This window comes from Equus przewalskii, chromosome 5, assembly GCF_037783145.1.
Source record: "Equus przewalskii isolate Varuska chromosome 5, EquPr2, whole genome shotgun sequence".
NCBI lineage: Eukaryota > Metazoa > Chordata > Mammalia > Perissodactyla > Equidae > Equus > Equus przewalskii.
The window spans coordinates 76,308,974-76,325,185 of NC_091835.1; the positions used below are offsets into that span (position 1 = coordinate 76,308,974).

Sequence of the window (16,212 nt, forward strand, 5' to 3'; positions counted from 1 at the left end):
AGAGTTGTTTAAACATTTATTGTCTTGTATCACAATAGTCTGGAGCTATCACAATAGTCTGGAGCTAGGGTGTGTCCTCAGTGACCTCGTCAGGGACCCAGCCTCCTTCCATCTTTCTGTTCTGTCATCCTCAGCATGTTGGCTTTTCCTCTGAGGTTGGCTTCTTTCATGATTCCAAGCTGGCTGCCACAACTTCAGGGGTTGACAACACCGGGAGACACAAAATGAACTGTGCTTATCACGTGCTCCTTTTTGAGAGCAGGAAAAACTTTCCCAGAAAGCCTCTACTAGACTTCCCCCCCGCACCTCACTGGCAGACTGGCAAGGGAAAGGGCAATTGTCATGACTGACTTAGACAAATCACGATTCACCCTCATAGGTTGAGGAGGGGGTACTCAGCTGTCATAATGCATTTGGACACAGACACCTAAACACATTTTTACATTAGAATAGAAGAAAGGAGAAGAGCTACTGATGGTGGATACAGTGCCACACCCCCCGGCCCAATCAGTGATGGTGATGGTAGATAGTTCTATGGTCCAGTAAATAGTCCTTTAGGGAAAGAAAATCTGTGCACAAAACAAGTTCCGTTAGAAGAAGAGGTGAGCTGCCAGGCAATTATGGCAGCTCTAATATATTAATATTTGCCATATCTATTAACTAGTGATGAAAGTAATTATCTGATGGGTACATTATTTTATTTATTTCAAAATAACTTTTTATTAAATGGTACAAATATCTAATCCTTGTGAAAAATTTAAACCGTAGGCTAAGAAAATAATTGCAGCTGTAAAGAAGAATGAGGAGTCTCTTTATTTACTACAGTGGAGTGTCTTCAGGTCTACTGGTAGGTTAAAAAAGCAAGGAGGAATTTGAAGTTAAGAAAACAATTCCCTTTACAGTAACATCAAAAAGAATAAAATACTGAGGAATAAATTTAACAAAAGAAGTACAAAACTCATACTCTGAAAACTACAAAATACTGTTAAAAGAAACTAAAGAAGACATAAATAAACGGGAAGACATCCAGTATTCATGGATCGGAAGACTCAGTATTGCTGAAATGGCAAAACTTCCCCAGTTGACCTGCGAATACAACGTAATCTCCATCAAAATCCCAGGTGGCTTTTTTCCAGAAATTGACAATTCATATGGAAATGCAAGGGATCGAGAATAGCTAAACAATCTTGAAAAAGAAGAAAGTTGGAAGACTCACATTTCCTGAGTTCAAACTTACTACAAATTCACAGTAATTGAGACAGTGGGGTACTGGCATAAGGATAGACATATAGATCAATGGAATAAAATTGAGACTCCAGAAATAAATTATTACATTTATGGTCAACTGATTTTCTACAAGGGTGCCAACACAATTAAATTGAGCAAAGACTAGAATAATCTTCTCAACAAGTGGTGCTAGGACCACTGAATATTCATATGCAAAAGAATGAAGTTGGAACTCTACCTCATCCCAGACACAAAAATTAACTCACAACTATGAATCACAGACCTAAATGTTAAGAATTAAAACTATAAAACACTTAGAATAAAACATCAGAGTAAATGTTTATGACCTTGGGCTAGGCAAGGCCTTCTTAGACAAAATGCCAAAAGCACAGCAACAAAAGAACAAGTAGATAAATAAGACTTCATAAAAAAAAAACAAACCCAAACTTCTGTGCTTCGGACACCGTGAAGAAAATGAAGACAACAGAACGGGAGAGGATATTTGCAAGTCGTGTGTTGGTAAAGGACTTGTATCCAGAATACATAAAGAACTCATACAACAATAGAAAGACAAATAACCCAACTGATAAACAGATGAAGGATTCGAGCAGACATTTCTCCAAAGAAGATAAATAAATGGCCAATAAGCACATGAAAAGATGCTCCACATCATTAGCAATAGGGAAATGAAAATTAAAATTATAATGAGATCTCATTTCACTCACACCAAGACGGCTATAAACAAAAAGCTGGACAATAACAAGTGGTGGCAAGAATGTGGAATCCATATTGCTGTGGGAATGTAAAACGGTGCAGCTGCTTTGGAAAACAGTTTGGCAGTTCCTCTGAATGTTAAACATGGAGTTAGCATGTGACTCAGCAATTCCACCCAAGTAAAATGAAAACATACGTCTACACAATAATTTGTACACAAATGTTCACAGCAACATTATTCAGAATAGCCAAAAAGTGGAAAAACCCAAATGTTCATCAACTGATGAATGGATACATAACATGTGGTATACCCATATAATGGAATAAATTCATCAATAAAAAGGAATGAAGTACCAGTACGCACACTGCATAGATGAACCTTGAAAACGTTACGGTACATAGAAAAGGCCAGCTGCAAGAGACCACATGTTGTATGTTTGATTTATATGAAATAGTCAGAATAGGCAAATCTCTAGAGACAGAAAGTGGATCAGTGGTTGCTTAGCGCTAGGGAGGATGGGGGACTGAAAAGGGTGACTAAGGCATGCAGGGTGTCTTTTGGGGGTAACTAAAATGTTCTAAAATTGTGATGATGGTTGCACAACTTTGTGAATACACTAAAAACCATTAAATCGTACACTTTAAATGAGTGAATTGAGTGCATAGTATGATACCATTTATTTTAAAAGGAAGAATGAAAATATATATTATATATAAATATATATAATTGCACATATATTTACAAAATGGAAGGAGAAACAATAAAAATGATGGGTATTTATATGGCAAGGGAGGGATCAGCACAGACAGGACAGGCGAAGAAGCTAGATTTTTCTCTAATAGCCCTCTTTTATAGACGACTTCAGAACCATTTAAATATTATATATAGTTAAAAAACAAAGTTAAATTTAAAAATGCAATCCCTAAAAGTTGAAATCAAAATTAAACAAATTAACCCAACTAAGTGTTGAGTTAGTGGCACAGTCACCCATGAGGAACCTTTCCAAGTGACTTAAAACCACAGTGATCGCCTGCACACTCCTACCCGAATATCGCCTAATGACAGAAAGAGGTACAAAATGCCCTCCCCCTCCAAACGACCACAAAACACCCAAAACGGTTTTCAGTAATCGTATTGTGGTGGTAGTGCCAAGACTGTTACTCTGAGCCTGTTGTTTGTACGTGGTGGGATAAAGCAAATGAGCCATTATGGTGGGTTTTAGGCATGGGGAAGGGAGATACACATGTCAGACTGATGGGGGTACTCGAGTTTGAATTGGACACATCAATATAAACTCATGTTGTGTTATATCTTTAAAACAACACATTTCCTAGCTCTGCCCACTGCAAAGGTCTGGAAACAATGAACCTCCCAGCAGCAATAAACACCCTTACCAGACTGTGGCCTCAAAAATACCATTTATCACTAAAAAGAACCAGGGTCCCTTGGAGTAATGGCTGATTCCATGTCTGGGGTAGGAAACATTGAAGATCAGTCTGGAACATCCTGTCATTAAGAAGGCAAGGAAGCTATCAAAGACTTAGAGGGTTGTGTTAAAGAACTGAGGAGCTACAAGGGGCCGGCTGGGTGGCGCAGTGGTTAAGTGCACACGTTCCACTTCGGCGGTCCTGGGTTCACTGTTTCGGATCCTGGGTGGCGACATGGCACTGCTTGGCAAGCCATGCTGTGGTAGGCGTCTCACATATAAAGTAGAGGAAGATGGGCACAGATGTTAGCTCAGGGCCAGTCTTTCTCAGCAAAAAGAGGAGGATTGGAAGCAGATGTTAGCTCAGGGCTGATCTTCCTAAAAAAAAGAAAAGAACTGAGGAGCTAATCTGAAGAGATCCCCACTTGCTAAAGATTGGATACTTTGAGCATCAGTAAGGATGATAACTGAAATGGATTAAACACATCAAATATATTTAAATTCATGAGTTTATAATGATACTAAAAAAAACCTTTCATTGGCAATCTTTGATGGACGTGAGAGAACCAACACGTTATTTTGAAAATTGGTAAAAAAGAGAAAGGATTAAGCATGAATCCTGTCTTTCCTGTTGTATTTCAGGGAACTCAAATAGATGTTGGAAGAAAGTTCCTCTTCATAGAAGCGTTTCAGCAAATAAACAAGTGATAGAATTACAATAACACCATTTTGGAAACCCTAACAAACTAATGTCTCTAAGTAATGATAATCAATAGCTTCTAATAGCACAAAAAGAGAGACAACCAGAAATTAACCAGATTGCCAGCATTCCATGTTGGAGAGGATGTGGAGCACCTGGGATTCACATACATGGTTGCTGGAAATGTCAAATGCTACAACCACTTTGAAGAACTGTTTGACAATCTCTTTCTTTTGAAGTTAAACAATCATTTCCATGTCTAAATATTTACCCAGAAGAAATGAAAATGCCCACAAGATGATGTGAACAAGAATGTTCATAGCAGCCTTATTCATAATAGCCCCAAACTGGAAACTACCCTAATATCCACAGAGAGGAGAATGAACAAATTATGGTACATCCATATATGGAACACCACTCAGCGATAAAAAAGGATGAACTGGTGTACTAATACATGCAACACAGATAAATTGAAAAATTATGTTAATTTAAGGAAAGTACACACAAAAGAGTACACACTGTACGATTCCATTTATATGAAGTCAAAGAATAGGCAGAACTCTCCATAGTGAGGGGAGTGAGAAGGTGGTTGGCTCCGTAGGTGGAGTGGAACTGACTAAAGACTCATGAGAGGACTTTCTGGGGTGATAGAAATATTCTACATCTTGTTTTGGGAGAACGCTACATGGCTCTACACAATTGTTGAAACTATTTGAACTGAACTGTTGAGATTTGTGCATTTTGGGGCCAGCCCCAGTGGCGTAGTGGTTAAGTTTGTGTCCTTTGCTTTGGGGGGCTGGGTTTCGTGGGTTCAGATCCTGGGCACAGACCTACACACTGATCATCAAGCCACACTGTTGCAGCATCCCGCATACAAAATAGAGGAAGGCTGGCACAGATGTGAGCTCAGGGACAATCTCCCTCACCAAAAAAAAAAAAAAAAGAAAAAAAGATTTTACTTTATCTTAATTATAACCCCATTAAAAAGAAAGACAACCAGATTTTATGTGCCTCCTGATGGGTGTACACAACACTCATCTATAAAATAGTCTTGCCCAAAACATTGTACCCGAATCATCTGATCAAACTTCTAGATCTAAGTATCAATTTATAGGAAATAGAGGAAACAAAGAAACTTGTTTAGGGGGCTGACCCTGTGGCCGAGTGGTTAGGTTCCTGCGCTCTGCTTCTGTGGCCCAGGGTTTCGCCGGTTCAGATCCAGGGCGCGGACATGGCACCGCTCACCAGGCCATGCTGAGGCGGCATCCCACATGCCACAATCAGAAGGACCCACAACTAAAAATACACGACTATGTACTGGGGGGCTTTGGAGAGAAAAAGGAAAAATAAAATCTTAAAAAAAACAAAACAAAAGAAACTTGTTTAACGATATCTTGGGGATGTGATCAGCAAAACCCGGACCGTGGGGAGCTTTATGGCAGCACTGGCCTTAGACCCAGGCAAGGGGCCCTGCTCTGGCCCTCTGCTAGCTGTGCCCTCCAGATGGGCTGAGAAGTCCATGGGACCAAGGGGACATGCCCACCTAGAGTTGACGCCTCCCCTTCCAGACCATGCTCTGGCTCCGTAGAACCTGAACTTCCCAGTCTATACGCCCCACGCCTACTTTCAGAGCCTGCATGGGCCTGGTCTTTGGTTCATCCTTCCAAGGCGGGACTGTGCCTCCAGCGGTACCTGTTTGCACAGGGTGTAGATTGAACTTGGACTTGTGGGCTGGGGTGTCCTTGAGAAGGGTATGGAGCCAGAGGTGGGAAGAGAATGGGACAGCCTGTGGGCCAAGTGCCAGCTCCCCGGTGAAGCACAATCCAGTGAGGAATTCTAAGAAGTCTGAGAATTCTAAATTCTAACTTGGCTTTCCAGGTCGTTAAGAGGGTTTATTTGTCAAGGTAGGAGTGTAGAACGTACAGAACTGTTAGCTGGAGCTGAGGCATTTAAATAGTTAGATATATGGTATTTGGGGCTCCATTTGCACTATGGTCCCAGGTCTGTAAATATTAGGGTCAGGCCTACTCTCAAAACTCCTCTTTAGCTCAAACAACACAGTTACTTCCCCAAATAAATTGCAGGGGGGAAAAAGAGGGAGAGAGAGAGAGAGAATCTATACATTAGGAAATACACAGACGAATGGTAATGTATGGACCTCGATCTAACTACAAAACAATGTATAAGACAAAAATGTGAACACTGATCAGATATAATTGATTTTATGAAGGAATTGTTAGAAGTTTTTTAGGTATGATGATATTGAGATTATGTTTTAAAAGCATCCTTATCTTTTAGAGGTACACAAACTATCTACAGATAAGCTGTCTTAGATTTGCCTCAAAAACTGGGGTGGGACCATAGATGAAACAAGACTGGGCATGCATTGTAGCTGAGTGGGGTACACAGTAGTTCATACCATTTTCTCACTTTTTCACAAGCTTGAAACTCATCTGAAATCCCACCAGAGATTTCCATTACTAACATTTTGTTAAACATTACTTCTATGTGTACTTACACGTAATTTATATAAACAGGATCACATTTCTCACGATGTTTTGTAACAAGCTATTTTTTGCTCAAAATTACATTTAGTCTCTTATTTATAAGCCTTTAAGTTGTTTCCAATTTTTAACAACTACTGTAATGAACATTGTTGCACATGCGTCTTTTCTGATTTGTCTGATTATCACCTTTGGACACATTCCTAGAAGCATCACTGTTGATTCAAAGGTTTGCATCTTTCACATTTTGATACATGTTGCCACACTGCACTTGGAACGGCCTAACTGATTTATACTCTGACAGTACCCTATCTCCTATCTCTGCCAACACCAACCTTTGTAGTTTTGCTAATCCAATGAAAACATATCTCATTGTTGCCATTATTTGTATTTCTTCACTAACAAGAACAAAAGTATTTCCACATGCTCAGCCATTTGTAGCGTGCTATTTGCTTGTTCATGTTCCTCGCCAGGTTTGTCTGTTAGGGTGCTGGACCTTTTTAGTGAGATGTTAGAGCTCTTTGTATAGTAAGGACATACAGTTTTTGTGATATATGTTGCAAATATGTTCTCGGGTTCCTGCTTCAACATCAATTACAGGGGTGTGTGTGTGTTGGGGGGGGGGCAGGTTGTGTTTGTTTGTTTTTTTCTCCTTGTGATAATTTTTAAGCCAGCCCTGGTGGTCTTGTGGTTAAGATCTGGCGCTCTCACCGCCGAGGCCCTGGTCACTGCCCAGTCAGGGGACCACACCACCTGACTGTCGGTTGTCATGCTGTGGTGGCTGCTTGTTGCTGTGATGCTGAAAGCTATGCCATCGGGATTTCAAATACCAGCGGGTCACCCATGGTGGACAGGTTTCAGTAGAGTTTCCAGACTAAGACAGACTAGGAAGAAGGTCCTGGCCACTCGCTTCTGAAAAAAACTGGCCATGAAAACCCTATGAATAGCAGCAGAGCATTGTCTGATGTAACACCAGAAGGTGAGAGGATGGCGCAGAAAGACCGGGCAGGGTTCCGCTCTGCTGTCCACAGGGTCACTAGGAGTCAGAATTAACTCGATGGCACTAAAAAAAAAAAAATGTAATTTTTAATTTTATGTAGTTTAGCCTAAATTTTAATAGTTTCAAGCTTTGAAGTCATGTTCACCACAAGACTATGAAACTATTCACTCCAATATTCATTTATTCTTACAGCTTATCTTTTATTATAATGTTGTTGTAAAAATGTAAACATCATACTTGACATAAAATTGAATATTTCTTGTACTTTTAAACCCAAAGATAAACACAATACTTTATAGATATTTTACATATAGTAGATACTTTATATATTATATACATATATAATACATACATACTTTTTGCTTCTTTAAAACTTCACACATCTTGGGCATCCTCTTTTTCAATATACATACATCTACCTCATTCTTTTTAACAGCTGCGTGGTAATGAATTGTATGGATAGTTTTCTCAGTCTTTTTTCCATTATTGTCCCCCTAAGAAGCCTTTCTAGACATTCTTTTCTTAATCATCCTCCCCATGAAATTTCAATACTACATACAAACTATGTATCTGTTTGTGTACTTATGCATATTTGTCCTTTATACATAAAAATAAGTTTTTTTCTGTCCCCCCAAGACCCAATTGTCACCTCCTTGGTTATGAAATTGGCCCTTTGAGAACGCATGGTACCAACACTCCATACTTCAGTTACTCCACATGCGTATATTCCATATTTCAATGTTACGTTATCCATATTTATCTTTATATGGTATATTTTGTTTCTATAGGATAAATTTCTAAAACTGAAATGCTGTGTCAAAAGATATATTTAAAAATTTAACAGATATTGCTAAAGAGTGTACCAATTATACACCAACCAATATATATTGAGAATCTGGCTTCGATTTTTATATTTAAGTCATAAATCCATTTGGAATTTATTCTGGAATGATGAATAAGGTAAAGACCTATCTATTTTTCTCCTTCAAATCTAGCTCATTGTCCTTAAATACTTTATTTACTTAACCTTTTCTTGACTTACCAGATATTAAATATGGCAAATACTCCTACATATACTCACACTTTGAATTCTGTTCCATGACTGCTTATTCCTACTCCATTACCACCCTACGTTTATTATTCTTGCTCTCTATTTTGATATTTACTATCTGATTATACAATTCTTTTTTATGAATTCTCTCCCTATTTTCTTGTATTTTAATGTTTTTTCTCAGTGAATTTTGGAGTACTTTTTCTTAGTTCCAAAACAAGCAAACAACAACAACAAAAGCTCTTAAAATACCATTGGGATTAAGGTTTGGATTGCACTCAATTTACGGATTAATTTAGTGAGAACTGTAGACTACATTATTGAGTACATCGTAGAGTAACAGATTTAAACAACGCACAGAAGAAACAAATAATGTTGATTTAATGATGTATTAGGATGTTCTGAATAGTAAACGACAAAAACCCAGATAAAACCCAAGATTAGCATAAAAGAGAGTTTACTGGCTCCTTTAACCGGAAAGCCCAGTGGTAAAGCTGGTCTTTAGGCGTGTCTGGATTCCTGGGATCAAGTGCTGTCATCAGGACTTAGGTTCTGTCTTCCAGGTTGGCTTCTTTAGCCTCCATTTTAGACAAGCCTCCATGTGGCAGCAAAGGTGGCCTGTCTCCTCTGTGCTTATACGGTCTATAGCACCTGCAACACCAGGGGGAGAGCATCTTTTTCCTTATAGTGCCCGCAAAAGTACCAAGGATGGTTGTCATCCGCCAGATCTGGATCAAGTGTAGGAGTGGGGCGTTGGGAATCAGCTCCACTTGAACCACACAAGCTACAGTTGGGGAGGGGAGGTTTCCTCAAAGGAAGGGATGTGGAGTAACCAAAAATGCAGGAGTTGTGTACTACACTATGCATTTACTTATAAAACAAGAATTTTAAAGAATTAAGAACAATTAAGAAATATCACTAAGTTGAAGTTCTAATACTATTTTTCAACATATCAAAAGTTACTTTGGGGCCATAAAGGTGAAAAGAAACCAAGTAACCGAGTAGGAAAATATGTTGAGAAAGTAAACAAATATTATCTTTGCTGTTGGATAATATTTGTGAGAATTACAATTCTGATTCTTGACAAATGACTCTTCTCTCCTTTCTTGATCTTATTATTGTTTAAATTCTCCAAAATCTTGCTTCATAAATTTATCCTTTTTCACAACTCAATCTTCTCCTTCTGTTTTTTCCCCTGCCCCTAAGGAACTCCATCCCTACCTCCCTAAACAAATCAAAAGCCTCTTAATTCTACTGGCCTTTTAAGCTCCTCTCCTCATATTCACTGGTCAATTAAAAGCAATTGGTTAGTTGACAGTCATCAATGATTTCCTTAATCACCAAATCCAGTGGCCTTAGAGGCTCCTTCTTGACGGCCTGCTGTCTCTGCAGTATTTGACAGTACAGGCTGACCTTTCTTTCTTGAAACACAGGCTCTGAGTTCTTATGACATTCACTCTCCGGATGCTTCTCCTAGCTTTCTAATGACTTCTTCCCTGTTTACTTTGTTGGTTCTTCTTCCTTACCTTCTTGACATGTCGGGGAGTCTCAAAGTTCTGGCTTCAAACTGTTTCTCCATTCACTATCTTGGCAGTGGCAAACACTTCCCTGCTTTCAAAGGAAAGGTATGCACCTTCTGTTGAGCTGCTTCTGCTCACTTCCAAAAGCTGCATGATCCAATCTTAACTATCCATTATCAAGCTTAACTTCTAAAAAAAATTTGTCTCTTCTGAATCCCATGGTGCCTTCTTTTTTTTTTAAAATGCCACTACTTTCAAACTTGGATTAGTTATTTATGTTTAAGACTTGTCTTACCTTCTGGCCTATAAGCTTCTTTAAGAACATTTTCTAATTCAACTCCGCATCTCCTATACCATGGAGCAGCGTCTTGTGTTAGTTCATTTGTTTATTCAACATACATTATGCACCTACTATGACTGTGCTAGGTGCTGGATAAATGGTGAAGAAACATATGTGGTTCGTGCCCTCATAGGATTTATAGTCTCATGAGATCATATATACTGTGATATATGTTTAATAAAACTCCGAGAATGAATCTTACATCTTTTAACTCCTCTTTCATCTTCTCTCCCCAGACTCCTGTCCTACAATTCCTGCACTTTCCCCCTGACAGTCCCACGATTTCTCAAACTCAACAGCTGAATCTGATTCATGTGCTGTGGACACCTATGATTGAGAAGTTTGTCCTGTGTTCAAAAACCTCACAGTCAAGGGCCTTCTCTCTCGAAATCTTCGGTTGATTTTAGTATTTGTATTAAGGTTACCATCTCCTCCTCATTAGCCAGCAGAAATCTTGGTATTCTCTTTGATTTCTTCTTCTTTCTTCATATTTAATTCTTTTCATTCAAACACTGATTCTTGCTTAGGCCTTTTTATCTATAGCAGAGGTTGAAAATTAGTGACCCATGCCTTGTATCTAGCCAGCAGAGATGTTTTGTTTGTTCTGTATAATATTCTTAAAGATATGGTGTTCTTGTTTCTCTTGAAAACCCAGAAAATCTGGCAACACTGGGTCCTCATTCCTGTAAGAATTGGCTGCAGTTTTAGATGGGACATCTAAACTACCACTCTAATCTCTACCACTCCTTATTTTTCTTACATCAGTCCATTCCTCATTTATGAAACCTTCTTGATCCTCAAATTAGGTGTTTGAGTTTGTCATCTCTGGCCTCCGTGAGCACAGAACGTTAGTAATGGAGGAGATACTAAGAGGTCGTCTTGTCTAACAGTCTCCTCTCTCCCCCCCTCCCTCCCCTCTGAGAGATGGAGAAACGGAGCTCCAAAGAACTTACATCACTTGACCAACTTCGTATAGCTAACGTGTAACAGGATGCTATCATATGCCATTAGACCTCTTCCTCACCTTGGTGGGTAAGTCCCTAATCTAGACCCAGTGTCCCCTAAATTCCCCAGCTGAGCCCTCACATAGAATTTTCAGGTTCAAGGTCTCTGTGCTTAAAACTCTTGCTTTATCAGGCCCTGAGCCCTGAGACCTTTATCAGGGAAATTATGCCCTAAATTAGGCCACTTCCCTGTGCGGTTCTTGAAGATTATGATTCTTAAAAATCTGTCCCCAGTCTTTCTGGCTTTATTCTCTAGTGCTTACCTGCAAATGTTTCATAATCCCAGATGTTTATGTGTGTATGTCTGAGAGAGATATCCAAAACGTACCCTATGCTTTCCAACCTTTTTGATTCTGTTTAATGCTATTTTCTCCATTATCCTTCCCCAATGTCTGCCTGATGTAATTTTTTCCATCCTTTAAAGTCTACTTGAATGCTATCTCTTCCACAAAGTATAGTAGTTAAGAAGGTGGTTTGTGGGCCAGCCCTGGTGGCCTAGTGGTTAAATTCGGCATGCTTTGCTTTGGCGGCCCAGGCTCGATCCCCAGGTGTGGACCTACACCACTTGTCTGTCAGTGGCCATGCTGTGGTGGTGGCTCACATACAAAAAGAGGAAGACTGGCAACATTAGCTCAGGGTGAATCTTCCTCAGAAAAAAAAAAAAAAAAAAAAAGGAAGGTGGTTTGCAAGGGACAGACTTGGTTTGAAATTCTGTCTCTGTCCTTTACCAGCCATGTGACCTTGGACAATTTAATCTCCCTAAGCCTCAGTTTCCTCATCTGTAAAAGGGGAATAATATCCTCTCTTACAAACGGATTGACCATGATCCCACTGGTTGAAAGTATTTTCATGTAATGTGGGAATCCCATCTCACTGTTTTGCCTCAAATACAGTCTTGATTTATAGTTATTCATATTAGCTATTCACCGTACTAATTATTCAGCTTACTAGTTATTCATCATATATTATAAATATGCTATTATATATTATAGGTATTTTTCACAATAGATGAGGGCAGGGACTTTGTCTTACATGTGTTTATATTTCTCATAGTACTTAATAAGAGTTTGTAATTACTGAGTTAATGAATGAGTATAACCTGAGATATTCCTAAATTCCATAAAAATAGAATAAACACAATGGTAACAGCTGAATCTCATATTATTCCCTTATGAAGATCCTGGGAGAAATTTTTCTCAGGCTTCTATACCAAAACTATACTTCTCTTAAGCAACTTAAAAAAAATCTCATAGAACATGTGAAACTTATAACTGTTTTCCCTTTGCTTTACTTGCTGGGAACCTCAGAGCCTAATTTGTGGTGGCACCCTTCTAGCAATTACACAGGACCTTTCGGCATGAATTTTTGGGTGTTAATATACTTCTGCCTTTATTTTGTTCTCCAATTGCCTTTTGCCTCTGTTTTCTCTTCCAATCATTTTCTCCCACTATAGTGTATATCTCTTTCTGAGCACACGCAATCTTTTGTGAGAGAGGTTGGGCATCGATAAAACATATGCATTTATAAAATACGCTTTTAAAAATATTTCTTAAAGCTTGTTAAAGCATCTCATTTCTTTTGATCTGACACTTCACAGAGCCATTGTCTACTTCAAGGCTGTCGGGACAGCACTTCCCCAACTTCCTACCCCACTTATAAACTTATTCTCTTCTTTAAAAGAGCAACATTTTATCTGTCCTTACAAAATATATTTATCCTGTAGAGTACAGATAAGCAAAAAGCAGGATAGCTAAAAAACAAAACAAAAAAAACCCTGCTGTAAGAACCTACATACTGCTGCTTTCATAACTCACTTTTCTCTTTTTACAATGTATTGTACACATCCTTCCTTATCACTAAATAGTCTTCTACATCATCCTTTTTAATTGTTCAAAGCATCCCACTGATTGTGTATCAAAGTAGTCAAGCAGACTGCAACTCCACATTCCCTTCCTAGAAAATCCGAGGATCCTCTTACTTAAACTAATGAGTGTTATCTGCAACCATGTTATCTATGTCTAAGAAATACGAGTGTAATATATACTTAACCTATCTTTCATTGGTGGACAAGCCGAAATGAACTCCACCCAGCTTAATACATATGTGCAGTTTTGATTACCTTCTTTTGAGAACTTCCTAGAAGTATACTTGCTTAGTCAAAGTATACACACATTTTCAGGGTTTTGATACTTAAAATGCTCACTGGAGGGGGAGATGTACCCGTTTCCTTTCCCACCTGCAATGTCTGTTTCGGTGAACCCTTGCCCAGTATGCATATTAGTTCTTTTTAATCTTTCCCAACTTAATAGACATTTAATATGCCATTTATATTTGTTACTAATGTGGCTGAACATCCTATTTATTGTCCATTTGTATATATATATATTTGTTACTATTTTGCCAATTGGTAACAGTTTTTAAATTATTAACATCCATATTCACCTTGACATCCTCTTCCCCAGTTTTGCCTCCTATCTAAGCCAATTTATGTACCTGATCTATGGATCTCATCTCTCCCTATTTCTTTAGGGATTCATTCACTTATCCTCTTTCTAGGCCATATCTATAGCCTCTGACTCCCAGTTTTTTCTCTTGTACTAATAAACATCACTATGTATATTCTCATTAGGAAAAACCCCAGCTTTTTTCTTTCACTTGCCATTCTCCTCTGGCTACTGACCTTTTTTTTCTCCTTTACAGCCAAACTTCTTAAAAGAATTGTCTTCACATGCTGCGTCCACTTCATCTCTGTCTCTTCAACTCACTACAAACAGATTTACATTAAGGTCTTCGATCCCTTCTTTGTTGCCAAGATTTTAATAGCAGAATTATATCATATATAGATATATGTATGATATATGTATGTGTGTACATATATATACACACATGTGAAAAAGGCAGGATACAAAACGGTTTTCCCAAATAAACTCAACTATGTAAATAATATTTATGCAGAGAAAAAAACTGACAGGTAACACATGAAAATTTTAAGTTACTTCTGGGTAGTTGTATGACTGTTAAGTTCTTCTTTTGAAAACTTTCCACGATTTTAAAAGAATAATTTACTTTGATATTAGAACACACTACAATGTAAACTAGAAATTCTCAACTTACATTTTCTAAAAGTAGGCAGAAAGCTAGAGAAGTGACAGGAGCTACTCTGGGCCACATTTCATCTCGTCGGAATGCTCAAAGACGAACCAGACGGCATGACCCAGATCCCCCGGGCAGGCGCTCCTGCGGGGCACAACTGGATAACCTCCTGACAGGAGAATCTGCTCTTTAAAAGGGCCCTCTTGCCCGCTTCGCTCATCCCAAACGACCTCTGAGCATCTCAGCCTCTCCAGCTAACCACTCCAACCCGCGGATAACTGTCAACCGCCTCCGGTTGCCCTGGTAACAGCCAGCGGACGCCCAACCCCGCTTCCGTAACTCTTCCCAGAATGCAGCGCGTCTTATCCCACTCACTTCCGGGTTCGGAGGGCTGACTCCTCCCGGAAGTAAATGCCTGTCTGTCGCCCGGCGGTTCCTAGGGGAATTCCTGGGCTGAGTGTAGTGCATTCCTGCGGAGGGCGGCGGTGGCTATTCTCTTCTTTCCCAGCAGTCACGATGACTGGAAAGCTCAGGGAAGGCTGTAATCTCACCGAATTTTTGTTGGTCCTCGATAAATGGATTAGACGTTAGTTATTAAAAAGCTGAAAGGTGGAAAGCACTTTAAAATTATATGCAACTTCATTTGTTGTTGTGATATATTTAAATAACTTCAAATTACTTCCTATAAAAAAGCGATTATTTTTGCTTCAGAAAATGAAGGCAAATACAAAACAAAAAACTAAAATCCCACTCACCAGAAACAACCAATGTGTACACTTTGGAGCAGTCTTCCAGACCCTTTCTATGCATATAATAAATTAAATGTTAAAATGGAGTCACGTTGTATATGCTGTTTTGTAACTTACAAAAACTTTCATGAACATATTTCATTAAAAAAAGACACTTTAACAACATGGTTGCATGTATTCCCTTGTACCTTTTGTTGAACATTTAAACAGTTTCTATCCTTCTTGCTCTTAATTAGTGCTGCAATGGAGAAATGGAAATCCTTATAAGCTGAATCTTTCTCTATGCTCTCATTTCTTTGTGGTAATTATTTTTCTCTTTTTAACTTAGTTATTTATATTTGCACTTCCCTATCTCTTCCTAATGACTTCCCATTCCACCCCATGTCTTTATACTGTAAGTGGATGAAGTTACACATATGGCATCTGAAGCCTACACAATTTTTTAAAGTTTATTTTTCTGATTACAAAGGTAATACATGCTTATTGTAGAACTTATTAGGAGAGTTTAGAAGAATATAACAAAAATATTCCAATACCTAGACAACTGTTGATCATATTTTGGCATAAATTTATTCCAGCTTTCTCTGTCTGTTGCCTTCAGAATGAATATTGAAAACATATTTGCTAATTTGGAAGGGAAAAAGGGCAGCTATTAATTTGCATTGCTTTACTTATTCATGTAGCTCAATAATATTTCAAATAGTATTTCAAATGTTTATAGGCTATCGTCCATTTCAGTCCCTAGCCTCCCTATCTAGCTTTCCCTGAGTATTCCAGACTAATAACACTAACTTGCAATGGTATAGTTTCCATATATGTATGTTTAGTTCCCTAACTAGATTGAAAGCAGGTTGTGTGATCCTGGATAAATTATTCAGTTTTG

At 38.6% G+C, this 16,212-nt stretch overlaps 2 long non-coding RNA genes across 3 annotated transcripts; both read right to left on the bottom strand.

Moving 5' to 3' along the window:
- LOC139083634 (uncharacterized) lies at positions 1 to 5,897 on the bottom strand. 2 transcript variants are annotated; one of them, XR_011540513.1, is made up of 2 exons: positions 5,761 to 5,897; positions 1 to 192 (listed from the first exon to the last, which is right to left on the bottom strand). It is a non-coding gene; the product is annotated as an uncharacterized lncRNA (long non-coding RNA). The 2 variants fall into 2 exon arrangements; XR_011540512.1 differs by having other exon boundaries at positions 5,612 to 5,896.
- A 566-nt stretch (positions 5,898 to 6,463) lies between these two features.
- On the bottom strand, positions 6,464 to 14,949 carry LOC103553633 (uncharacterized). Its single transcript, XR_545505.2, has 3 exons — positions 14,602 to 14,949; positions 14,168 to 14,251; positions 6,464 to 7,635 (listed from the first exon to the last, which is right to left on the bottom strand). It is a non-coding gene; the product is annotated as an uncharacterized lncRNA (long non-coding RNA).
- Positions 14,950 to 16,212: the final 1,263 nt, after the last annotated feature.